The sequence below is a fragment of the Arachis ipaensis genome, chromosome B2 (genome assembly GCF_059453495.1).
Source record: "Arachis ipaensis isolate K30076 ecotype BB chromosome B2, ASM5945349v1, whole genome shotgun sequence".
In the NCBI taxonomy this organism is placed as follows: Eukaryota; Viridiplantae; Streptophyta; class Magnoliopsida; order Fabales; family Fabaceae; genus Arachis; species Arachis ipaensis.
In genome coordinates this window covers 35,147,500-35,174,053 of record NC_142437.1, presented here as the reverse complement: position 1 = coordinate 35,174,053, position 26,554 = coordinate 35,147,500, and the positions used below count along the sequence as shown (strand labels likewise).

General features: G+C 39.9%; 2 non-coding genes across 2 annotated transcripts; both read right to left on the bottom strand.

Annotated features, from left to right (window-relative positions):
- Nucleotides 1-5,808: 5,808 nt before the first annotated feature.
- LOC148573565 (small nucleolar RNA R71) lies at nt 5,809-5,916 on the bottom strand. Its single transcript, XR_015906121.1, has one exon. It is a non-coding gene; the product is annotated as a small nucleolar RNA R71 (small nucleolar RNA).
- A 15,639-nt stretch (nt 5,917-21,555) lies between these two features.
- On the bottom strand, nt 21,556-21,659 carry LOC148573564 (small nucleolar RNA R71). The gene has a single exon (XR_015905926.1). It is a non-coding gene; the product is annotated as a small nucleolar RNA R71 (small nucleolar RNA).
- Nucleotides 21,660-26,554: the final 4,895 nt, after the last annotated feature.

The following is a 26,554-nucleotide window of genomic DNA, read 5'->3' as shown; positions in this document are numbered from 1 at the left end:
GGTGGAAGTTCATGAGATTATACCTCAAGAACTCTACAAGGTGGCTGACAAGTCCTCCACCATGGCAAGGTTAGCCTTTCCTCACCTCATTTGCCACCTATGCAATTCGGCTGGGATTGACATAGAGGGAGATATCCTCATCAAAGAGGACAAGCCCATCACCAAGAAAAAGATGGAGCAAGCAAGAGAGCCCAGTCATGGAGCTCAAGAGGCGCAAGAAGCTCATTTCCATGAGATCCCGGAGATGCCTCAAATGTACTTTCCTCCACAAAATTATTGGGAGCAAATCAACACCTCCCTAGGAGAATTGAGTTCCAATATGGGACAACTAAGGGTGGAACATCAAGAGCATTCCATCATGCTTCATGAAATAAGGGAAGATCAAAAAGCAATGAGGGAGGAGCAACAAAGACAAGGAAGAGACATAGAAGAGCTCAAGGACATCATTGGTTCCTCAAGAAGGAAACGCCACCATCACTAAGGTGGATTCATTCCTTGTTCTTCTTTCTTCTGTTTTTCGTTTTCTATGTTATGTGCCTATCTATGTTTGTGTCTTCACTACATGATCATTAATAGTTAGTAACTTTGTCTTAAAGATATGAATGTCCTATGAATCCATCACCTCTCTTAAATGAAAAATGTTTTAATTCAAAAGAACAAGAAGTACATGAGTTTCGAATTTATCCTTGAACTTAGCTTAATTATATTAATGTGGTGACAATGCTTCCTGTTTTCTGAATGTATGCTTGAACAGTGCATATGTCTTTTGAAGTTGTTGTTTAAGAATGTTAAATATGTTGGCTCTTGAAAGAATGATGACTAGGAGACATGTTATTTGATAATCTGAAAAATCATAAAAATGATTCTTGAAGTAAGAAAAAGCAGCAAAGAGCAAAGCTTGCAGAAAAAAAAAAAAGAGAAAAAAAAATAGGCGAAAAAAAAATAGGCGAAAAAAAAAATTATAAAGAAAAAGAAAAAGCAAGCAGAAAAAGCCAATAACCCTTAAAACCAAAAGGCAAGGACAAATAAAAAGGATCCCAAGGCTTTGAGCATCAGTGGATAGGAGGGCCTAAAGGAATAAAATCCTGGTCTAAGCGGCTAAACCAAGCTGTCCCTATCCATGTGCTTGTGGCGTGTAGGTGTCAAGTGAAAACTTGAGACTGAGCGGTTAAAGTCAAGGTCCAAAGCAAAAGAAGAGTGTGCTTAAGAACCCTGGACACCTCTAATTGGGGACTTTAGCAAAGCTGAGTCACAATCTGAAAAGGTTCACCCAATTATGTGTCTGTTGCATTTATGTATCTGGTGGTAATACTGGAAAACAAAGTGCTTAGGGCCACGGCCAAGACTCATAAAGAAACTGTGTTCAAGAATCATCATACTGAACTAGGAGAGTCAATAACACTATTCGAAATCTAAAGTTCCTATAGATGCCAATCATTCTGAACCTCAATGGATAAAGCGAGATGCCAAAACTATTCAAGAGGCAAAAGCTATAAGTCCCGCTCATATGATTGCAGCTATGTTTCATTGATAGTTTAGAATTTATAGTATATTCTCTTCTTTTTATCCTATTTGATTTTCAGTTGCTTGGGGACAAGCAACAATTTAAGTTTGGTGTTGTGATGAGCGGATAATTTATACACTTTTTGGCATTGTTTTTAGTATTTTTTTAGTAGGATCTAGTTACTTTTAGGGATGTTTTCATTAGTTTTTATGTTAAATTCACATTTCTGGACTTTACTATGAGTTTGTGTGTTTTTCTATGATTTCAGGTATTTTCTGGCTGAAATTGAGGGACTTGAGCAGAAATCAGATTCAGAGGTTGAAAAAGGACTGCTGATGCTGTTGGATTCTGAACTCCCTGCACTCAAAGTAAATTTTCTGGAGCTACAGAACTTGAAAAGGCGCGCTTCCAATTGCTTTAGAAAGTAGACATTCAGGGCTTTCCAGCAATATATAATAGTCTATACTTTGGCCAAGAATAGACGACGTAAACTGGCGTTCAACGCCAGCTTTCTACCCAAATCTGGCGTCCAGCGCCAGAAAAGGAGCCAAAACCAGAGTTGAACGCCCAAACTGGCACAAAAGCTAGCGTTCAACTCCACAAATGGCCTCTACACGTGCAACACTTAAGCTTAGCCCAAACACACACCAAGTGGGCCCCGGAAGTGGATTTATGCATCAATTACTTACTCATGTAAACCCTAGTGACTAGTTTATTATAAATAGGACCTTTTACTAGTCTTTTTGACCATCTTTGGTCTCAGTTTTAATCCATTGTTCATCTTATGAGACTATTGATCACGTTTTAGGGGGCTGGCCATCTCGGCCATGCCTGGCCCTTCACTTATGTATTTTCAACGGTAGAGTTTCTACACTCCATAGATTAAGGTGTGGAGCTCTGCTGTTCCTCAAAGATTAATGCAAAGTACTACTGTTTTCTATTCAATTCATCTTATTTCGCTTCTAAGATATCCATTCGCACCCAAGAACGTGATGAAGGTGATGATTATGTGTGACGCTCATCATCCTTCTCCCCTATGAACACGTGCCTGACAAACACTTCTGTTCTACATGAATTAAGCTAGAATGAGTATCTCTTAGATCTCCTAACCAGAATCTTCGTGGCGTAAGCTAGAATGATGGCGGCATTCAAGAGAATCCGGAAAGTCTAAACCTTGTCTGTGGTATTCCGAGTAGGATTCAATGATTGAATGACTGTGACGAGCTCCTAACTCGCGATTGCAGGGCGTTAGTGACAGACGCAAAAGGATAGTAAATTCTATTCCAGCATGATCGAGAACCGACAGATGAATAGCTGTGCCGTGACAGGGTGCGTGAGCATATTATTCACTGAGAGGATAAGATGATGCCATTGGCAAGGGTGATGCCTCCAGACGATTAGCCGTGCCGTGACAGGGCATTGGATCATTTTCCCGAGAGATGACCGAAAGTAGCCATTGACAGTGGTGATGTATCACATAAAGCCAGCCATGGAAAGGAGTAAGACTGATTGGATGAAGATAGCAGGAAAGCAGAGGTTCAGAGGAACGAAAGCATCTCCATTTGCTTATCTGAAACTCTCATCAATGAATTACATAAGTATTTCTATCCCTATTCTATTAATTATTATTCGAAAACACCATTATCACTTTATATCTGCCTGACTGAGATTTACAAGGTAACCATAGCTTGCTTCATACCAACAATCTCCGTGGGATTCGACCCTTACTCACGTAAGGTATTACTTGGACGACCCAGTGCACTTGCTGGTTAGTTGTATCGAAGTTGTGACATATTATGAATGTGTAATCACGATTACGCGTACCAAGTTGCTCACGTGCCAGGAATAGTTTGAGCCTGGACATCACAATTTCGTGCACTTTTTTGGCGCCGTTGCCGGGGATTGTTCGAGTTTGGACAACTAACGGTTCATCCTGTTGCTCAGATTAGGTAATTTTCTTTTTATTCTCTTTTCAAAAAATTTTTCAAAAAAATAGTTCAAAATTCTCTCATCTGTTTTCGAAAAAAAATATTTTCAAAAAAAAAAATTTTTTTTATTCAAAATTTTTAAGAATGAATTCTAGTGTTTCATGAAGCATGTAAAGCCTGGCTGGCTGTAAAGCCATGTCTAAATTTATTTGGACTGAGGCTTGCAATTTGTTATCAAGAGCAATATACTCTCGTGTTAAATGCTGAAGCTTGGCTGGCCATTGGCCATGTCTAGTGTTTTGGACTGGAGCTTTCATTGAAAGCTTGGCTGGCTAGTGAGCCATGTCTAATTCCTGGACTGAAGCTTTAGACTAACATGGCAAGATTCCTGGAATTCATATTAAAAATTTTGGAATCCTCATTTTTTCTTTCTTTTTCATATAATTTTCAAAAAAATCCAAAAAAAAAATTAGAAAATCATAAAAATCAAAAATATTTTTCTGTTTCTTGTTTGAGTCTTGAGTCATGTTATAAGTTTGGTGTCAATTGCATATGCATCTTGCATTTTTTCGAAAATAGCATGCATTCATAGTGTTCTTCATGATCTTCAAGTTGTTCTTGGTAACTCTTCTTGTTTGATCTTGATGATTTTTTGTTTTGTGTCTTTTCATGTTTATCATATGCATTCTTGAATTCTTAGTGCGTAACCATTAAAAAATTCTAAGTTTGGTGTCTTGCATGTTTTCTTTGCATTAAAAATTTTTCAAAAATATGTTCTTGATGTTCATCTTGACATTCAAAGTGTTCTTGGTGTTCATCTTGACACTCATATCATTCATGCATGCATTCATTGTTTGATCTAAAAATTTCATGCATTGCATCATTTTTCTTGTTTTTCCCTTGCATCATAAAAATTCAAAAATAAAAAAAAATATCTTTTCCTTTTTCTCTCATCAAATTCAAAAATTTGAGTTGACTTTTTCAAAAATTTTTAAAATCAAGTTGTTTCTTATGAGTCAAATCAAATTTTCAATTTGAAAATCTTATCTTTTTCAAAATCTTTTTCAAAAATCAAATCTTTTTCAAAATTCTTAGTTATTTTCGAAAATTCCAAAAATATTTTTCAAAAATATTTTTCTTATTTTTATATCAAATTTTCGAAAATAACATAATCAATTAATGTTTTGATTCAGAAATTTCAAGTTTGTTACTTGCTTGTTAAGAAAGATTCAAACTTTAAGTTCTAGAATCATATCTTGTTATTTCTTATGAATCAAGTCATTAATTGAGATTTTAAAAATCAAATCTTTTTCAAAACTAATTTCAATCATATCTTTTCAAAATTATCTTCTTATCTTATCTTTTTCAAAATATCTTTTCTAACTTCCTAACTTCTTATCTTTTCAAAATTTGTTTCAACTAACTAACTAACTTTTTGTTTGTTTCTTAACTTTTTCAAAACCACCTAACTAACTCTCTCTCTCTCATTTTCGAAAATATCTTCCCTCTTTTTCAAAAATTCCTTTTTAATTAACTAATTATTTTTATTTTTTATTTTTGATTTCAAAAATTTTCGAAAATTACTAACATTTTTCAAAAACCATTTTCGAAAATCACTAACTCTTTTTCAAAATATTAATTTCGAAAATTCCCTCCTTCTCTCTCATCTTATTCTATTTATTCATTCATTAACTAACATCTCTTCCTCACATCATCACCAAATTCGAACCCCCTCTTCTATCTGTGTTCGAATTTCTTCTTCTTTTCTTCTACTAACAATAAGGAACCTCTTTACTGTGACATAGAGGATTCCTCTTCTTTTCTTGTTCTCTTCTCTTTCTTATGAGCAGGGACAGAGAAAAAGGCATTCTTGTTGAAGCTGATCCAGAACCTGAAAGGACTCTGAAGAGAAAATTAAGAGAAGCTAAATTACAGCAATCCAGAGACAACTTAATTGAAAATTTCGAACAGGTAAAGGAGATGGCAGCCGAACCCAACAACAATGCAAGGAGAATGCTTGGTGACTTTACTGCACCTAATTCCAATTTACATGGAAGAAGCATCTCCATTCCTGCCATTGGAGCAAACAACTTTGAGCTGAAACCTCAATTAGTTTCTCTGATGCAGCAGAACTGCAAGTTTCATGGACTTCCATCTGAAGATCCTTTTCAGTTCTTAACTGAATTCTTGCAGATATGTGATACTGTTAAGACTAATGGAGTAGATCCTGAAGTCTACAGGCTCATGCTTTTCCCTTTTGCTGTAAGAGACAGAGCTAGATTATGGTTGGATTCTCAACCTAAAGACAGCCTGAACTCTTGGGATAAGCTGGTCACGGCTTTCTTAGCCAAGTATTTTCCTCCTCAAAAGCTGAGCAAGCTTAGAGCTGATGTTCAAACCTTCAGGCAGAAAGAAGGTGAATCCCTCTATGAAGCTTGGGAAAGATACAAACAGTTGACCAAAAAGTGTCCTTCTGACATGCTTTCAGAATGGACCATCCTGGATATATTCTATGATGGTCTGTCTGAGTTATCTAAGATGTCATTGGATACTTCTGCAGGTGGATCCATTCACCTAAAGAAAACGCCTGCAGAAGCTCAAGAACTCATTGACATGGTTGCTAATAACCAGTTCATGTACACTTCTGAAAGGAATCCTGTGAGTAATGGGATGCCTATGAAGAAGGGAGTTCTTGAAGCTGATACTCTGAATGCCATATTGGCTCAGAACAAAATATTGACTCAGCAAGTCAATATGATTTCTCAGAGTCTGCATGGAATACAAGCTGCATCCAACAGTACTCAAGAGGCATCTTCTGAGGAAGAAGCCTATGATCCTGAGAACCCTGCAATAGCAGAGGTAAATTACTTAGGTGAACCTTATGGAAACACCTATAACTCAACATGGAGAAATCATCCAAATTTCTCATGGAAGGATCAAAAGCCCCAACAAGGCTTTAATAATGGTGGAAGAAACAGGTTTAGCAATAGCAAGCCTTTTCCATCATCAACTCAGCAACAGAGAGAGAACTCTGAACAAAATGCTTCTAATTTAGCAAATCTAGTCTCTGATCTATCTAAGGCCACTGTAAGTTTCATGAATGAAACAAGGTCTTCCATTAGAAATCTGGAAGCACAAGTGGGCCAGCTGAGTAAAAGGATCACTGAAATCACTCCTAGTATTCTCCCAAGCAATACAGAAGAGAACCCAAAAGGAGAATGCAAGGCCATTGACATAAGCGCCATGGCCGAACCTGTAAGGAGAGGAGAGGATGCGAATCCCAAGGAGGAAGGCCTCCTGGGACGTCCAGTGATCAATAAGGAGCTTCCCTCTGAGGAACCAAAGGACTCTGAGGCTCATCTAGAGACCATAGAGATTCCATTGAACCTCCTTATGACCTTCATGAGCTCTGATGAATATTCCTCTTCTGAAGAGAACGAGGATGTTACTGAAGAGCAAACTGCCAAGTTTCTTGGTGCAATCATGAAGCTGAATGCCAAATTATTTGGCATTGATACTTGGGAAGTTGAACCTCCCTTGTTCATCAATGAACTAAGTGATCTGGATCAACTGACATTGCCTCAGAAGAGACAGGATCCTGGAAAGTTCATAATACCCTGCACCATAGGCACCATGATCTTTAAGGCTCTGTGTGACCTTGGTTCAGGAATAAACCTCATGCCCCTCTCTGTAATAGAGAAACTGGGAATCTATGGGGTGCAAGCTGCTAAAATCTCATTAGAGATGGCAGACAGTTCAAGAAAACAGGCTTATGGACAAGTAGAGGACGTGTTAGTAAAGGTTGAAGGCCTTTACATCCCTGCTGATTTCATAGTCCTGGATACTGGAAAGGAAGAGGATGAATCCATCATCCTAGGAAGACCTTTCCTGGCCACAGCAAGAGCTATGATTGATGTTGACAGAGGTGAAATATTCCTTCAATGGAATGAGAACTCCCTTGTGTTTAAAACTCAAGGATCTCCCTCTGCAACCATGGAGATGAAGCAAAAAAAGCTTCTCTCAAAGTAGAGTCAACCAGAGCCCCCACAGTCAAACTCTAAGTTTGGTGTTGGGAGGCCACAACCAAACTCTAAGTTTGGTGTTGAACTCCCATATCCAAACTCTAAGTTTAGTGTTGGAGAGTCTCAACAAAGCTCTGCACATCTGTGAGGCTCCATGAGAGCTCACTGTCAAGCTATTGACATTAAAGAAGCGCTTGTTGGGAGGCAACCCAATGTTTATCTAATTCTTATTTTTTATTGTTTTTCATGTTTTCTTAGGTTCATGATCATGTGGAGTCACAAAATAAATATAAAAATTGAAAACAGAATCAAAAACAGCAGAAGAAAAATCACACCCTGGAGGAGCATCTGTCTGGCGTTCAGCGCCAGAACAGAGCATGGTTCTGGCGCTGAACGCCCAAAATGGGCTGCTTCTGGGCGCTGAACGCCAGAACAGGCATGGTTCTGGCGTTCAACGCCAGAAATGGCACACAAATGGGCGTTGAACGCCCAAAATGGCCACCAACCTGGCGCTGAACGCCCAGAGTTGGGTACAAAGGCATTTTTACATGCCTAAAGGGTGCAGGGATGTAAATCCTTGAACACCTCAGGATCTGTGGACCCCACAGGATCCACTCAGGATCTGTGGACCCCACAGGATCCCCACCTACCTCCACTCACTTCTTCTCACCACTCTCTTTCACACAACCCCATAAACACTCTTCCCCAAAAACCCTTCACCAATCACCTCAATCTCTCTTCCCCATCACCTCTTCACCACTCACATCCATCCACTCTTCCCCATAAACCTACCTCATAAACTCCACCTACCTTCAAAATTCAAAACCAATTTCCCACCCAAACCCAACCATATAGCCGAACCTTAACCCCCCCTCCCTTCCCTATATAAAGTCCTCCATTCTTCATCAAATTCACACAACACACCCCTCTACACTCCTCTTGGCCGAAACCACATCTCCCTCTCCCTCTCCATATTTCTTCTTCTTCTTCTTCTATTCTTTTGTTTATTGCTCGAGGGCGAGCAATATTCTAAGTTTGGTGTGGTAAAAGCATGGCTTTTTTTGATTTTCCATTACCATTGATGGCATCTAAGACTGGAGAATCCTCTAGAAGAGGGAAAGGGAAGACAAAAGCTTCCACATCCGAGTCATGGGAGATGGAAAGGTTCATCTCCAAAGCCCATCAAGACCACTTCTATGATGTTGTGGCCAAGAAGAAGGTGATCCCTGAGGTCCCTTTTAAACTCAAAAGAAATGAGTATCCGGAGATCCGACATGAAATTCAAAGAAGAGGTTGGGAAGTTCTAACAAATCCCATCCAACAAGTCGGCATCCTAATGGTTCAAGAGTTCTATGCCAATGCATGGATCACCAAGAACCATGATCAAAGTAAGAACCCGGATCCAAAGAACTATGTTACAATGGTTCGGGGGAAATACTTAGATTTTAGTCCGGAAAATGTGAGGTTGCTGTTCAACTTGCCATACGTGGAAGAGAACGCACGCCCCTACACAAGGAGAGTCAACTTTGATCAAAGGTTGGACCAAGTCCTTATGGACATATGTGTAGAAGGAGCTCAATGGAAGGTTGACTCCAAAGGCAAGCCGGTTCAACTAAGAAGATTGGACCTCAAGCCTGTAGCTAGAGGATGGTTGGAGTTTATTCAATGCTCAATCATTCCCACTAGCAACCGGTCTGAAGTTACTATAGACCGGGCCATCATGATCCATAGCATCATGATTGGAGAAGAGGTGGAAGTTCATGAGATTATACCTCAAGAACTCTACAAGGTGGCTGACAAGTCCTCCACCATGGCAAGGTTAGCCTTTCCTCACCTCATTTGCCACCTATGCAATTCGGCTGGGATTGACATAGAGGGAGATATCCTCATCAAAGAGGACAAGCCCATCACCAAGAAAAAGATGGAGCAAGCAAGAGAGCCCAGTCATGGAGCTCAAGAGGCGCAAGAAGCTCATTTCCATGAGATCCCGGAGATGCCTCAAATGCACTTTCCTCCACAAAATTATTGGGAGCAAATCAACACCTCCCTAGGAGAATTGAGTTCCAATATGGGACAACTAAGGGTGGAACATCAAGAGCACTCCATCATGCTTCATGAAATAAGGGAAGATCAAAAAGCAATGAGGGAGGAGCAACAAAGACAAGGAAGAGACATAGAAGAGCTCAAGGACATCATTGGTTCCTCAAGAAGGAAACGCCACCATCACTAAGGTGGATTCATTCCTTGTTCTTCTTTCTTCTGTTTTTCGTTTTCTATGTTATGTGCCTATCTATGTTTGTGTCTTCACTACATGATCATTAATAGTTAGTAACTTTGTCTTAAAGATATGAATGTCCTATGAATCCATCACCTCTCTTAAATGAAAAATGTTTTAATTCAAAAGAACAAGAAGTACATGAGTTTCGAATTTATCCTTGAACTTAGCTTAATTATATTAATGTGGTGACAATGCTTCCTGTTTTCTGAATGTATGCTTGAACAGTGCATATGTCTTTTGAAGTTGTTGTTTAAGAATGTTAAATATGTTGGCTCTTGAAAGAATGATGACTAGGAGACATGTTATTTGATAATCTGAAAAATTATAAAAATGATTCTTGAAGCAAGAAAAAGCAGCAAAGAGCAAAGCTTGCAGAAAAAAAAAAGAGAAAAAAAAATAGGCGAAAAAAAAATTATAAAGAAAAAGAAAAAGCAAGCAGAAAAAGCCAATAACCCTTAAAACCAAAAGGCAAGGGCAAATAAAAAGGATCCCAAGGCTTTGAGCATCAGTGGATAGGAGGGCCTAAAGGAATAAAATCCTGGTCTAAGCGGCTAAACCAAGCTGTCCCTATCCATGTGCTTGTGGCGTGTAGGTGTCAAGTGAAAACTTGAGACTGAGCGGTTAAAGTCAAGGTCCAAAGCAAAAGAAGAGTGTGCTTAAGAACCCTGGACACCTCTAATTGGGGACTTTAGCAAAGCTGAGTCACAATCTGAAAAGGTTCACCCAATTATGTGTCTGTGGCATTTATGTATCTGGTGGTAATATTGGAAAACAAAGTGCTTAGGGCCACGGCCAAGACTCATAAAGAAGCTGTGTTCAAGAATCATCATACTGAACTAGGAGAGTCAATAACACTATTCGAAATCTGAAGTTCCTATAGATGCCAATCATTCTGAACCTCAATGGATAAAGCGAGATGCCAAAACTATTCAAGAGGCAAAAGCTATAAGTCCCGCTCATATGATTGCAGCTATGTTTCATTGATAGTTTGGAATTTATAGTATATTCTCTTCTTTTTATCCTATTTGATTTTCAGTTGCTTGGGGACAAGCAACAATTTAAGTTTGGTGTTGTGATGAGCGGATAATTTATACGCTTTTTGGCATTGTTTTTAGTATGTTTTTAGTAGGATCTAGTTACTTTTAGGGATGTTTTCATTAGTTTTTATGTTAAATTCACATTTCTGGACTTTACTATGAGTTTGTGTGTTTTTCTGTGATTTCAGGTATTTTCTGGCTGAAATTGAGGGACTTGAGTAGAAATCAGATTCAGAGGTTGAAAAAGGACTGCTGATGCTATTGGATTCTGACCTCCCTGCACTCAAAGTGGATTTTCTGGAGCTACAAAACTCGAAATGGCGCGCTTCCAATTGCTTTGGAAAGTAGACATTCAGGGCTTTCCAGAAATATATAATAGTTCATACTTTGGCCAAGAATAGATGACGTAAACCGGCGTTCAACGCCAGCTTTCTACCCAAATCTGGCGTCCAGCGCCAGAAAAGGAGCCAAAACCAGAGTTGAACGCCCAAACTGGCACAAAAGCTAGCGTTCAACTCCACAAATGGCCTCTGCACGTGCAACACTTAAGATCAGCCCAAACACACACCAAGTGGGCCCCGGAAGTGGATTTATGCATCAAGTACTTACTCATGTAAACCCTAGTGACTAGTTTATTATAAATAGGACCTTTTACTAGTCTTTTTGACCATCTTTGGTCTCAGTTTTAATCCATTGTTCATCTTAGGAGACTATTGATCACGTTTTAGGGGGCTGGCCATCTCGGCCATGCCTGGCCCTTCACTTATGTATTTTCAACGGTAGAGTTTCTACACTCCATAGATTAAGGTGTGGAGCTCTGCTGTTCCTCAAAGATTAATGCAAAGTACTACTGTTTTCTATTCAATTCATCTTATTTCGCTTCTAAGATATCCATTCGCACCCAAGAACATGATGAAGGTGATGATTATGTGTGACGCTCATCATCCTTCTCCCCTATGAACGCGTGCCTGACAAACACTTCTGTTCTACATGAATTAAGCTAGAATGAGTATCTCTTAGATCTCCTAACCAGAATCTTCGTGGCGTAAGCTAGAATGATGGCGGCATTCAAGAGAATCCGGAAAGTCTAAACCTTGTCTGTGGTATTCCGAGTAGGATTCAATGATTGAATGACTGTGACGAGCTCCTAACTCGCGATTGCAGGGCGTTAGTGACAGACGCAAAAGGATAGTAAATCCTATTCCAGCATGATCGAGAACCGACAGATGAATAGCCGTGCCGTGACAGGGTGCGTGAGCATATTATTCACTGAGAGGATAAGATAAAGCCATTGGCAAGGGTGATGCCTCCAGACGATTAGCCGTGCCGTGACAGGGCATTGGATCATTTTCCCGAGAGATGACCGAAAGTAGCCATTGACAGTGGTGATGTATCACATAAAGCCAGCCATGGAAAGGAGTAAGACTGATTGGATGAAGATAGCAGGAAAGCAGAGGTTCAGAGGAACGAAAGCATCTCCATTCGCTTATCTGAAACTCTCACCAATGAATTACATAAGTATTTCTATCCCTATTCTATTAATTATTATTCGAAAACACCATTATCACTTTATATCTGCCTGACTGAGATTTACAAGGTGACCATAGCTTGCTTCATACCAACAATCTCCGTGGGATTCGACCCTTACTCACGTAAGGTATTACTTGGACGACCCAGTGCACTTGCTGGTTAGTTGTATCGAAGTTGTGACATATTATGAATGTGTAATCACGATTACGCGTACCAAGTTGCTCACGTGCCAGGAATAGTTTGAGCCTGGACATCACAATTTCGTGCACCAAGAAACATGACAAGGGATTAAGTTTGGTGTTCACCCACCAATGTAAGTTCAAACGCCTACAAGAAAGTCTTACACACTAATCAGTCACCTAAGGGCTTGAGAAACAAGCAACTTCCATTAACACTGCAGGAATTCAATTACTCTCTTGGGAGGGCTACACACCATTAGCTGAGAGAAAAGAAGAAGAAGCCACCAAGAGGTTGTATTGTCACTTAACTCCATCAGCATTGAATTGCTTTAAATTGGAAGTGTGAATATGCCCATCTTAACAGTAACTGTTAGTTTAGTAGTCTTTGCATTATGTTTGTTTCTCTTAAAATAAGTAAGCTAGCCTATGTGTGTGCTTGGGTGTTTACTTTCACTGAACAAAAAGCATGCTTTGTCCCCTGCATCTTTAATTCAATAAAAGAAAGGTTTGAATGTGAAGTGAGATAGTTCTCTGTTAGATAGAAGTACAATAAAAGTAAGTGGTGGTATGAATGTGTGATTGCATAATAGCTCACTTTTAATGAATAAGAGAACTAGGATGTCTCCTCTTAAGTAGAAAGTGGCCTACTGTCTATGAATCTCAATCAAATAAAAATCCTTGGTTAAAAAGAAAAACAAAAAAAAGAGAGAAAAGAAAAGCCAAAAATGGCAACAGAACAAAAGAAAAACAAAAAGAAACAAAGCTAGACACCAATAGCTTGAACCTTAGAATATATGCCTGTGGTGTCTTTGTACTAGGATCTGCTTGGACTATTAAGCTCTTTGGAGTGCATCAACACTCGGTGACTTGGGTTAACTAACCTGGGATCATCAGCTGAAAGTCCACTATCAAGAGCAACCTAACTACAAGGCATTTAGTAGCCCAAAGAGGTGCTGGGCATCAATGTTTTAAGAAGGAATGTGAGCCAAGTGTCTATAGTGAATAATGTGTCAAGTATAAAGAAATCAATGAACTTGTTACACATGACACTCAAATAAAGCTTATGAACAAAATAATAGCCAAGGATAAAGAAATAATGAGAGGTTATAGCAGTGTGTTGCTTGATGCTTGACGAAGACTTTCTAGGCCTAAGAGTCAATAAGAAGTGAGTGTTTACATATCCACATAAAACCTCATGAACTACCAATAATACTCTGCTAGCATGAACATCATCTTCCATTTCATTCTTTTTTCTCAATAATTCATTTCTTGCTTGGGGACAAGCAAGCTTTAAGTTTGGTGTTGTGATGACAAGTCATCTTAGCCTAGTTTCACTAGCCTTTTTCTTTTGTTTTCAATTGAATTATGCACTTTCTTGAGCCACAAGCAAGCCAATTGGGTAGATTTTCATGTTTCCTTTGATTTAATCAATCATAGATGAATTAATACAATTTCATGAGGATTTATGCTATAATTGCCACATATTATGAAAGAATGACAAACTCATGATTTTGAGCATAGCTTTGATGTGTTTGGTTGTTTGATGATAGGTGAAGAAAGCTTGGAGAAAGGTTGAAGCAAAAAGGAATAGCTAGGAGCAAGAGAGAACAAAAAGTTTGAGCAAAAGTTTGCCTCAAACTTTAGCTCAAACTTTCGGAATAAGTGAAAACACCCCAGGGAACAAAAAGCTTGAGCAAAAGTTTGCCTCAAACTTTAGCTCAAACTTTTGGGAAAAAAGCTTGCACCAACGTTTGCCTCAAACTTTTTGGCAAACGTTGGCATCACAAATCAATACCCTGGAGGACAAAAGCTTGCGCCAACGTTTGCCTCAAACTTTTTGGCAAACGTTGGCGCCATCAGCAACACACCCTGGAGACAAAAAGTTTGTGCCAAAGTTTGCCTCAAACTTTTTGGCAAACGTTGGCGCCATGAGTGTGCATAAGGGGGCCAACGTTTGAGCAAAAGTTTGACCCCAAACTTTAGCTCAAACGTTGGTAGCAGCAAGAATGGGGCAGCTGGTGTAAAAAGTTTGAGTAAAAGTTTGCCTCAAACTTTTACTCAAACTTTTACTCAAGCTTTTATAATTCCCAATCCGGTTCACTTCGGTTCTCTCTCCAACTCCAAGAGCAATCAACCAAGGCCTCTATCAACCCAATTCCATCAAGAGCAAAGGCCCAATTCAAGGCTTGAAGACCATTTGAAGAAAGTGTATAAATAGATGAGGATTTAAGTTTCTAGGGAGCTTTTTCTTTTCGGTTTTGATTAGGTAGTTTTGTAGAGAGCTCACCTTTACATTTTGGTATTGTTGTTTTAATTCAAGAAAATTTGGGAAGAAGAATTGATCTCTCTTCTTCCTTGTTCCTGCTTGAATACTCTTTACTTTTCTTGCTTCGGATCTTGGGTGGAGAATTGAAGAAATTCTGTTTCAATCTCACCTTGGGATATTGTTTAATTTTCTGCATCATTGAATTTCAGTTTCTGTTAATTGCTTCTTCTTTTACTTTCTCTGCAATTTACATTTCTTCATTTCCTTTGCAATTGTTCTTGCTGGATCTAGGAAGGCATTGAGATCTAGACTTGGTTATCTAGTTTCTTGAGTCCTGAGATCTGGATTTCCCATTTTCGATTCTCTGTTTAATACTTTTCAAGCCCATTTACAATTCCGTTTTAGATCCGATTCAATTCAAGTTATCTTCTACTCTTCTGTGTGTTGAATTTTACTTTTCCTTGTTTAATTTTTGCAAATCCAATTCCCAATTCCCTTTACAATTCAAGCCATTTACATTTCTTGCACTTTAAGATTCTGCAATTTACATTTCTTGCGTTCTAAGTTTTTGCCATTTAATTTCTTGCTCTTTAAGATTTAGCATTTTAACATTTCAATTCTCTTTAATTTCATGCAAATTACCCATTCACTTTATTTTCCATGCAATCTAAATTCTGCAAATCATAAATCTCTCAACCAAATCATGATTCGCTTGACTAAATCAACCACTAAACTAAAATTGCTCAATCCTTCAATCCCTGTGGGATCGACCTCACTCCCGTGAGTTATTATTACTTGATGCGACCCGGTGCACTTGCCGGTGAGTTTTGTGTCGGATCGTTTTCCGCACATCAGTTTCCTTTGTGAGAAACCACATTATTTGTCGCTTTGGATCACCACGAGCAATCATGAGCGATCAAGGCACCCATTTTTGTAACAGGAGACTAACAGGACTAATGAAGAAGCATGGGATAATTCATAAAGTTGCAACAGCCTACCATCCTCAGACTAATGGGCAAGCCGAGGTATCAAATAGAGAGATAAAGCGTATCTTGCAGAAGATAGTCAAACCTCATAGAAGAGACTGGAGCACCAGGCTACAAGATGCACTCTGGGCATACAGAACAGCATACAAAACACCCATTGGGATGAGTCCTTTCTGCTTAGTTTATGGAAAAGCTTGTCATCTCCCTGTTGAAGTAGAGCACAAAGCCTTCTGGGCAGTAAAGGAATGCAACATGGGAATCAAAAAAGCCAGAGCTGAAAGGAAGTTGCAACTGCAGGAACTGGAGAGCCTTCGCCTAGAAGCTTATGAGAACTCAATACTATACAAGGAGAAGATGAAGGCTGTACATGATCAGCACATCAAGTGGAAAGAGTTCCAACCTGGGGACTTAGTCCTCCTTTATTAGTCTCGACTGAGGCTCATGCCAGGCAAGTTGAGATCAAGATGGGAAGGTCCATACAGAGTAGAGAAGGCCGAACCGTACGGAGTTTATCACCTAAGCCATCCTTCAAGCTCTGAACTTATCAAAGTTAATGGACATCGTTTAAAGCTGTACCATGGCGAGAAGCTGAAGAAAAACAAGGAGCTTGAAATCTTCCTCTTGGAAGATCCCCACATAGCCGAAGACTGAGCTAGTGGAGCGTCCAACTTACAGACGTTAAAGCAAAGTACTAGGTGGGAGACAACCCACCATGGTATGATCGTTCTTTTCTTTATTTTTAGTTTTCTTATTCAATAACTCTTCTCTTCATTAGTACATTTCGTGCATCTGCATTTCCATACTCTTATTTTAATTAAAAAAAATTCACGCGACGCGACCGCCTCATTGACGCGTCTGCGTCGTAGGTGTGGGAGAGAATAATAAATTGAACAGAGAGTCACGCGAGAGCGTGGCTGGAGGTGTGCCAATGGCACAAATTGTCCCATGCAAACGCGTTGCCGACGCGACCGCGTCATATGGGAATAATGGCCTCACACGCGATCGCGTGCCCCACGCGGCCGCGTGACCAGGATTTCGACGTCAAAGTGGTGCACACCCGAAAGTTGTGCTAGAGTGGTGCTGGACTGGCGCTAAACGCGCAGTCCCTCTCACGCGATTGCGTGCCCCACGCGTCCGCGTCGTACCCCAATAATTGACCACTCACGCGATCGCATGCCCCATGCGATCGCGTCACCCAAAATTTGGCATTTAATGATTTTGAACAGAGAGTTGTGCGAGTGTGCGGCTGCCTTCGCGCCAATGGCATAAAACGGGTCATGCGACCGCGTAACCGACGCGACCGCGTCAATTAGTTTCAACGCACGTCGCGCGACCGCGTCGCTTGCGCCGCACAGTTTTCCTAATTTGCCAATTATCATATCTTTTTCTCCCCAAATCCTATTTTCTCTTTTCCCTCTTTATTTCTTCTCCCTCCCTTCCTCCCTTCTTCCTTCTTTCTCACTTTTTCCTCTCTCTCACCCCCATTAACAAGGTTTTTCTTTTTTTTTTCTCCTTCCCTCCTTACTTTTCTATTATTCTTCTTATTTTTATATGTTATCTTCTTTTATTTTCTTTTTACTTTCATTACTCATATCTTCTTTTTCTTCCTTTCTTTTTCCTTTTTACTTGGTGTTATAAATTTATTTGAGTCATTGTTTTTCATTATATGCTTGTGGATTGTTGTCAATTTGTTTGACAATTATATATTGCTTTTTAAGGGATTACTTGCATGTTCAAATTCTTATTTTCAAGAGCTTCTTCTACATGCATGCTATGTGTTTGTGAAAAAGCCCATATGGCATTATGAACTTCTTTACATTTTTCTACTCTAATATTCAATGCTTGCTTTTCACAAATTTCCTTTACTATTTTATTCATTGAATTTAATTATCAATACAAACGTGATGGTTAGTTACGAGTGATAACATATTTTAATTGGACACTGAATGCTTGATCTATGCTACTCATGCCTTTGCCTGCATGCCAATAAACCCCTTGCATTTATTTGTCCCCATATGCACTTGCTATATTTCCATTGATTACTTTTTCCATGTGGTCATAACCACGAGTTAACGTCATTCTTCTTTATTGTACATTGATTATCACTTACACCACCCTCTTCCTTGCTCTACCCCTGTAAATTTAATTTACTTTCTCTTTCTTTTTTCAGGATGGCCACCAAAAAAGGAAAGGAGAAAGCTACCCCCAAACAACCAGCAAGAAGAGGTACAAAAAGAGCATTAGTGGCAGAACCCTCTTCAATTGCGATAAAGCCCTCCACAAAGAAAATTAAGAGGATCATAAAGGTTGATGATAAAGAAAAAGCCTTCCCAGCAAAGGACACTGCGCGATTCCCCAATCGCTACTGTGAGCAGATGTTCCCCATCCTGGCTGAAAGGAGTTACAACAACGAATACCTTCTTCTCCTCCCACCCAATATTGCTACCTTTGTTGAGCCGCAAATTGCCCGAAGACAATGGGGTTTCCTACAGAGACAGCCAAGGCAGGTCATTCTTTCTTAGGTAGTCGAGTTCTACTCCAACTTCCACCTGCCAACCCTGCAGTCTGTCTATGTCCGTCAGAAGCAAGTCCCCATTACTGAAGAAGCCATTCAACAAGCTCTAGGTCTTTGATGCCAAGGCATCTTAGGCTAGTTTCACTAGCATTTTTCTGTTAGTTTTAGTTGTTTTATGCATTTTCTTGAGCTTAAAGTAACCAAGAATGGTTAAATGAATAACAAAGCAATGAACCATCCAAACAGTATGATTTTGATGCAAATTCCATGAGTTTTTAGTTATATTACTTGAAAGCTATGAATGGAAGATTCTCATGAAAATTTGCAAGACTTTGATGCAGTTGTTTGGATGATTTCAGGAAAGAAGAGGCTAGGCAAGGAAGCAACAAAAATCAATAAAGGAAGCTTGAATATCACATGTGGAGTTTAAGTTCCAGTTTAAGCTTAAACTGGAACTTAAACGGCCAAAATCATGAAAGCTGAGGAAAGGGTGAAAGTGGCGTTTAACCTCCAGTTTAACCTTAAACTGGAAGTTAAACGCCAGAAATGGGAAATGCACCAGGGAGCCATTTCCACGTTTAAGCTCCAGTTTAACCTTAAACTGGAGCTTAAACGTGTTCGACCAAGTTTTCTCCTCCAGGGTTGCTCTCTCCATTTCCACGTTTAAGCTCCAGTTTAACCTTAAACTGGAGCTTAAACGTGTTCGACACCTCCAGGGCTACCTTTCTCCGCTTCCACGTTTAAGCTCCAGTTTAACCTTAAACTGGAGCTTAAACGTGTTCGACCTCCAGGGCTACCTTTCTCCGCTTCCACGTTTAAGCTCCAGTTTAACCTTAAACTGGAGCTTAAACGTGTTCGACCTCCAGGGCTGCCGTTCTCTATTCCCACGTTTAAGCTCCAGTTTAACCTTAAACTGGAGCTTAAACGTGTTCGACCTCCAGGGCTGCCTTTCCTATCTCCACGTTTAAGCTTCAGTTTAACCTTAAACTGAAGCTTAAACGTGTTCGACTACGTTACCCTCCAGGGCTGCCTTCTTCCATTTCCACGTTTAAGCTTCAGTTTAACCTTAAACTGAAGTTTAAACGTGCTTCCACAAAAGGCATCACTGGAAGTGTCTGGCGTTTAAGCTGCAGTTTAAGCTTAAACTGCAACTTAAACGCCACTCTTGGAAAAGGTTTCTGGGCCAAAAATATTGCAGTTTAAGTTAGCATTTGAGCACAAACATTAACTTAAACTTACTCTGGTATGAAACCCAATTGAATATCATGGTTTATGGGATTGGGCCTGAAGGATTGATGAGTCTGGAATTTCAATTTGTTGAGTCATGTGTCATTACTTGATTATCACTAAGTTGGCTCAATGAATGTTACAGAATTTGGATCAGCAGCCTCATCAAGATTATGGATCATAAACCCAAAGCAAAAGGAAAGCAGGGAGAGGCCTCAAAGCCCAAGAAACACAACAGAAGCTCAATATAGAAAGTGTATAAATAGGATAGAATTTAAGTTAGGAAGGACTTTTACCTTTTCATTTTGCTAGTTTTCATACCTTTGTAATTGAATTCAGAGCTATGACTCACTAAACCCCTTTCATTGGGTTAGGGAGCTCTATTGTAATTCAATGAATCAATAATAGTTTTATCTTCTTCTTCAATCTTTTCTCTTGAATTTTGTTAGAAAGCTTCTCGATCTAATTCCATTGGGTAGTTGTCTTGGGAAAGAAACTACCCATAATTGGAATCCTTCGGAACCTTGGGAAAGGAATGGAGGATTCATGCTAGAGAAGCTTTCTCACAGTGAATTGGATTGGGGTTTGGATGGATATTGTGACATGTAATCCTACCAAATTGTGGTTCATGAAACTGTGTGGTATAATCAGTGATCGAGCATCATCTCTTCTTATGAACATTTAAACCAAGGGATTGGGAATTTGTTTGTTTTTAGAGAGAATTAGTGAGCCAAGGGATTGGGATCCAATCATATAAGATTGCCAAGCAAAATTTAATGAACGCATTGGTTGAGGAAGAGATAAACATGTTTTGATTCGGAGATCTCAATATCTCCTATAACCCAATGAATTCCCCATTTCTGATTTCCACTTTCTCTTTACATTCTGCAACTCAATTCATGCAATCACCCCCATTCCCTTTTAATTTCAGCAATTTAGCTTCTGCTCTTTAATTCATGCAATTTAAGATTCCGCCATTTCAATTTCTTGTCATTTACGTTTCCCGCCAATTTTACATTCCGCAATTCTCATCTAATTCTTGATTCCGCTCAACTAGACACACTTCTAATCCGAATTGCTCATTCAACCAATCCTTGTGGGATTCGACCTCACTCTATTGTGAGTTTTTACTTGACGATAACCGGTGCACTTGCCGGAAGGAATTTTGCCGATCGTGCAATTTCCTAAATCGTAGCATAACAAGTTTATGCGCATCAAGTTTATGGCGCCGTTGCCGGGGATTGGTTTTCGATTGACAATTCTCAAATTGGAAGTTAACTAGACTGAGCATTTTTTTGTTTTGATTAATTCAGTACAAGTTACTTGTTGAATTTTAATTTCTGCACTCTGTTACATGCTTTCTTTCTTTATGCCTTTAAATTCAAGCAACTAACTCACTGACTCACTAACTGTTTGAATTAATTCCTCAACTGCTCTAACCATACTCTTCCATTAACCAAGAGTATTTCACTTGTTTGTTGCCTGTGCTGTGTTCTTGTATGACAGGTAGGAGAGGAGAGACATCAACTCCTCCATATACCGAACCAGAGAGGACCCTTCATAGACTTAGAAGGGAAGCAAGAGGGAAGAGAGTACTGGGAGAAGAAGAATCTGAAGGAGAATCTGAGGACAATTTTGAGGAAGCTTTAGATCTCAACATGGATAGAGAAGTTCACAACCATAAGAGAGCTGATGGAACAATGCCATCCCTGAGAGGAGGGTTCTTAGTTCATACATAAACCCAACCTCTGGGAATTGTGGTAGCAGCATTCAGAAACCACCCATTCAGGCCAACAATTTTGAGCTCAAACCACAGCTAATATCACTTGTGGAGAATCATTGTTCATTTGGTGGGAGTGCTAATGAAGACCCAAACCAACATCTCACAAAATTCCTGAGAATTTGCGACACTGTGAAGTCCAATGGAGTCCAGGAAGATGCCTATAAACTGCTTTTGTTCCCATTTTCACTTAGGGACAAGGCAGCTAAGTGGCTGGAATCATTCCCAAGGGGGAGCCTAACAACATGGGACGAGGTGGAAAGCAAGTTTCTGGCACGTTTCTACCCCCCACAAAAGGTCAATAGGCTTCGATCTGAGGTTCAGACTTTTAGACAACAAGATGGTGAAACTCTCTACGAGGCATGGGAGAGATTCAAGGATTTGACAAGGAAATGCCCACCAGACATGTTCCATGACTGGGTGCAATTGCATATTTTCTATGATGGACTCTCTTATGAATCAAGGAAGGCTGTAGACCATTCATCAGGAGGTTCATTGAACAGGAAAAAGACTGTGGAAGAAGCCATTGAAGTGATTGAGACAGTGGCTGAGAATGAGTACTACTATGCATCAGAGAGACACAACACTAAGGGAGTCATGGAGCTGAACCAGGTTGATACAATTCTAGCCCAAAACAAGGTGTTTGCCAAGCAACTAGCAGAGCTCACCAGGAAATTAGAAACAAAACAAGTGGCTGCAATACACACACAAGATCAAGAGGAAGAAAGCACTGAAGGAGGTGATTGGGAAGAGGCCAATTATGTAGGAAATCAACAAAGGCAACCATATGATCCACATTCCAACACTTACAACCCAGGCTGGAAAAACCACCCAAACTTTGGGTGGGGAAACCAGCAAAACCAACATAACAAGTCCACATACCAAAACTCCAACCAAAGATCATACCAAGCCACACAAAACACTTACTCCCAACCATCATATCATGGCCAAAATAATCAACCTACCCAACCTAATCCGAACCAACAATTTCAAGATCAATTAAACAGGATAGAAGGAATGCTTGCAACCATGAGTCAAGACATAACCGAATTGAAAGCTTTTAAGGAAGAAGTAAATTCTAACCTGCAAAACCAAGGAGCTGCCATCCAGAAGCTAGAAAATCAAATTGTGTATTTGTCTAAGCAAACCCCTGGGACAAGCGTTTCTCATGCTGCCAAGGCTATTGCAAGGGAAGAATGTAAGGCCATAACCCTCAGAAGTGGAAAGAATCTAAAGGAGATCTCAAAGGAAACCACAGAGGATGAAGCAAAGGAAAATGTGAGAGACAAGGAACAAGGACAATCTTTTACACCGTCTGCAACAAAAGAAAAAGAAAAAGAAAAAGAGGTCCTGAAGCCTTATACACCTAAAGCACCATACCCTCAACGTTTGATGAAAAGTGAAAAGGATGGCCAATTCTCCAGGTTCATGGAGATTTTCAAGAAGCTTCAAATCAACATTCCGTTTGCTGAGGCAATAGAGCAAATGCCACTCTATGCAAAATTCTTAAAGGAATTAATGACCAAGAAGAGAAGCTGGAGAAATGAGGAAACTGTGTTGTTAACTGAAGAATGCAGTGCCATCATTCAGCACAAATTGCCTCAGAAATTGAAGGATCCAGGCAGTTTCCAAATCCCCTGCATCATAGGAGAAGTCATGGTGGAGAAGGCCTTATGTGACTTAGGGGCCAGTATCAATTTGATGTCCCTAACAATGATGAGAAGAATGAAGATTGAGGAAGCCAAACCAACAAGAATGGCCCTCCAATTGGCAGATCGAACTTTTAAATTCCCTCATGGGATAGTTGAGGATTTGTTGGTGAAAGTGGGAGATTTTATATTTCCTGCTGATTTTGTGGTGTTAGATATGGAGGAAGAAGCCAAAGCTTCAATAATTCTGGGAAGACCCTTCCTGGCTACTGCTGGAGCCATCATAGATGTACAAAAGGGTGAGCTCACTCTTAGACTACATGATGAGAAATTGGTGTTTAACGTATTCAAGGCAATGAGCTATCCATTAGAATCACTAAGGGAATGCATGAGGGTAGATGTAGTGGACATTGCAGTACAAGAAACCTTTGAGGAAACAACAAAGGAAGTGGCAGAGGAAGAGTTCACCAAGGACATAGAAGTTAGTGACATCAAGGCTGCTGAAACAACCATGCCAAGCATGCCAGAGATAGTGAAAGAAGAGAAGGAAGCACCAAAACCTGAGCTCAAAGCATTGCCCCCTAATCTCAAGTATGCATACTTGGGTAGTGATGAGAGTCATCCTGTTATCATCAGCTCTGCCCTGAGTCAAGAACAGGAAGAAGAATTGATCAAGGTGCTACAAACTCATCAAGATGCCATTGGATGGACCCTAGCTGATTTGAAAGGGATAAGTTCATCCATATGCATGCATAAAATCTTGTTAGAAGAGGATGCTAGACCCTCCATCCAAGCTCAGAGAAGATTGAATCCCGTCATGAAAGAAGTGGTACAAAAGGAGGTCATGAAGTTATGGCAAGCAGGGGTAATCTACCCCATTTCTGATAGCCCATGGGTTAGTCCCATCCATGTAGTTCCCAAGAAAGGTGGCATAACTGTGGTGCCAAATGAGAGGAACGAACTCATACCCACAAGAACTGTCACTGGGTGGAGGATGTGCATAGACTACAGGAAGCTCAATGAAGCCACCAGAAAAGATCATTTCCCACTCCCATTCATGGATCAGATGCTTGAAAGGCTTGCAGGACATGCTTACTATTGCTTTCTGGATGGATACTCAGGCTATAATCAGATAGTAGTTGATCCTAGAGATCAAGAGAAAACATCATTTGTTTGTCCATATGGAGTTTTTGCTTATAGACGCATGCCCTTTGGATTGTGCAATGCACCTGCCACTTTCCAAAGATGCATGCTGTCCATCTTTTCGGACATGATTGAAAAATTTATTGAGGTCTTCATGGATGATTTTTCTGTGTTTGGAGATTCTTTTCCTAGCTGCCTACACCACCTTGCCTTGGTGCTTAAGAGGTGCCAAGAGACCAACCTAGTATTAAACTGGGAAAAGTGTCATTTCATGGTCACAGAAGGAATAGTCCTTGGCCACAAAATCTCTAATAGAGGCATTGAGGTGGACAGAGCTAAGGTGGAACTCATTGAAAAACTACCTCCACCAAGTAATGTCAAGGCAGTTAGGAGTTTTTTGGGACACGCTGGTTTTTACAGAAGGTTTATTAGAGACTTTTCTAAAATAGCCAAACCTTTGAGTAACTTGCTTGTCTCTGATACACCCTTTGTATTTGATAAAAATTGCATGCTAGCCTATGAACTTTTGAAGCAAAAACTTTCCTCTGCACCTATCATTGCCCCACCTGATTGGAACTTACCTTTTGAACTGATGTGTGATGCATCAGACCTTGCTATTGGGGCAGTGTTAGGACAAAGGAAAGATAATTTGGTACATGTGATTTATTATGCCAGTAAAGTCTTGAATGATAACCAAAGGAATTACACAACCACTGAAAAAGAACTCTTGGCAATAGTCTTTGCATTTGACAAATTTAGATCCTATCTCATTGGATCTAAAGTCATTGTCTTCACTGATCATTCAGCTTTAAAATACTTACTTGCTAAACAAGAATCCAAACGAAGACTTATTAGATGGGTTCTTTTGTTGCAGGAATTTGACATTGAAATCAAAGACAAGAAGGGTGTAGAGAACAAGGTGGCAGACCATTTATCAAGGATACCATGTGAAGAAGGAAGCGCACAAAGCACACATATAAATGAGTGCTTTCCTGATGAACAACTCATGGTAATTCACAAAGCACCCTGGTTTGCAGACATAGCAAACTTCAAGGCCACTGGGAGTTTGCCGTTGGAATTTAACAAGCATCAAAGGAAGAAATTGGTAAATGATGCCAATTACTTCATCTGGGACGAACCATACTTGTTCAAAAAATGTTCGGATGGCATACTCAGAAGATGCATATCAGAGGAAGAAGGAAGGGAAGTCTTATGGGACTGCCATGGCTCTACTTATGGAGGACATTTTGCAGGAGAAAGAACAGCAGCTAAGGTGTTGCAGTGTGGTTTTTATTGGCCCACTATCTTCAAAGATGCAAAGGAACTAGTGAAGCACTGCCATGAATGCCAGAAAGCGGGGAACCTGCCAAGAAGAAATGAAATGCCACAACAATTCATTCTGGAACTTGAATTGTTTGATGTATGGGGGATAGATTTCATGGGACCCTTTCCCTCCTCATACTCAAATAATTACATTCTTGTGGCAGTAGACTATGTCTCCAAATGGGTTGAAGCAATAGCAACTCCAACCAATAATAATAAGGTAGTCATGAACTTCCTCAGAAAACACATTTTTTGCCGCTTTGGGGTTCCAAGAGCAATCATCAGTGATGGAGGAAGCCACTTCTGCAACAAACCATTAGAGGCATTGCTTCTAAAATATGGAGTCAAACACAAGGTAGCCACACCATACCATCCACAGACAAGTGGGCAAGCCGAAATATCTAACAGAGAACTCAAAAGAATCTTGGAAAAGACTGTGGGAACTTCAAGGAAGGACTGGTCGATTAAGCTAGATGATGCTCTTTGGGCATATAGGACAGCTTTCAAAACACCAATTGGAATGTCTCCTTACCAACTAGTATATGGAAAAGCTTGCCATTTGCCACTGGAGTTGGAGCACAAGGCATTCTGGGCCTTAAAAATTTTGAACTTGGACAGCAAAGCTGCTGGAGAAAGAAGGATGTTGCAAATTCAAGAGTTAGAAGAATTCAGAGCTGAAGCTTATGAGAATGCCAAAATTTACAAAGAAAGAGCAAAGAAGAAGCATGACAGCAACATAGCCCCAAGGAAATTTGAAGAAGGACAAAAAGTATTGCTTTACAATTCTAGGCTGAAGCTATTTCCAGGGAAGCTAAAATCAAGGTGGTCTGGACCATTCCTTATCACCAAGGTCTCCCAGTATGGACAAGTAGAAATCATGGAAGAAAAGTCACAACGAACCTTCACTGTGAATGGTCAAAGACTCAAACATTACTTGGGAGATGTGGAGGAGAAGGACAAAGTTAAATATCACCTCAACTGAGGAAGCTGACCGTCAAGCTAATAACGTTAAAGAAGCGCTTGTTGGGAGGCAACCCAACCTGAGGTAGTACCCCTTTGCTGTTTCTTTTATTTGTTTCAATAAAAAGGGTGAAGTAGTTTCTGTGCATTGCAAAGAATTAAGTTTGGTGTTTCACACCAAACAATGAATTCGTGGATCAATAATTCAAAGGGGAATGTGTGACTCT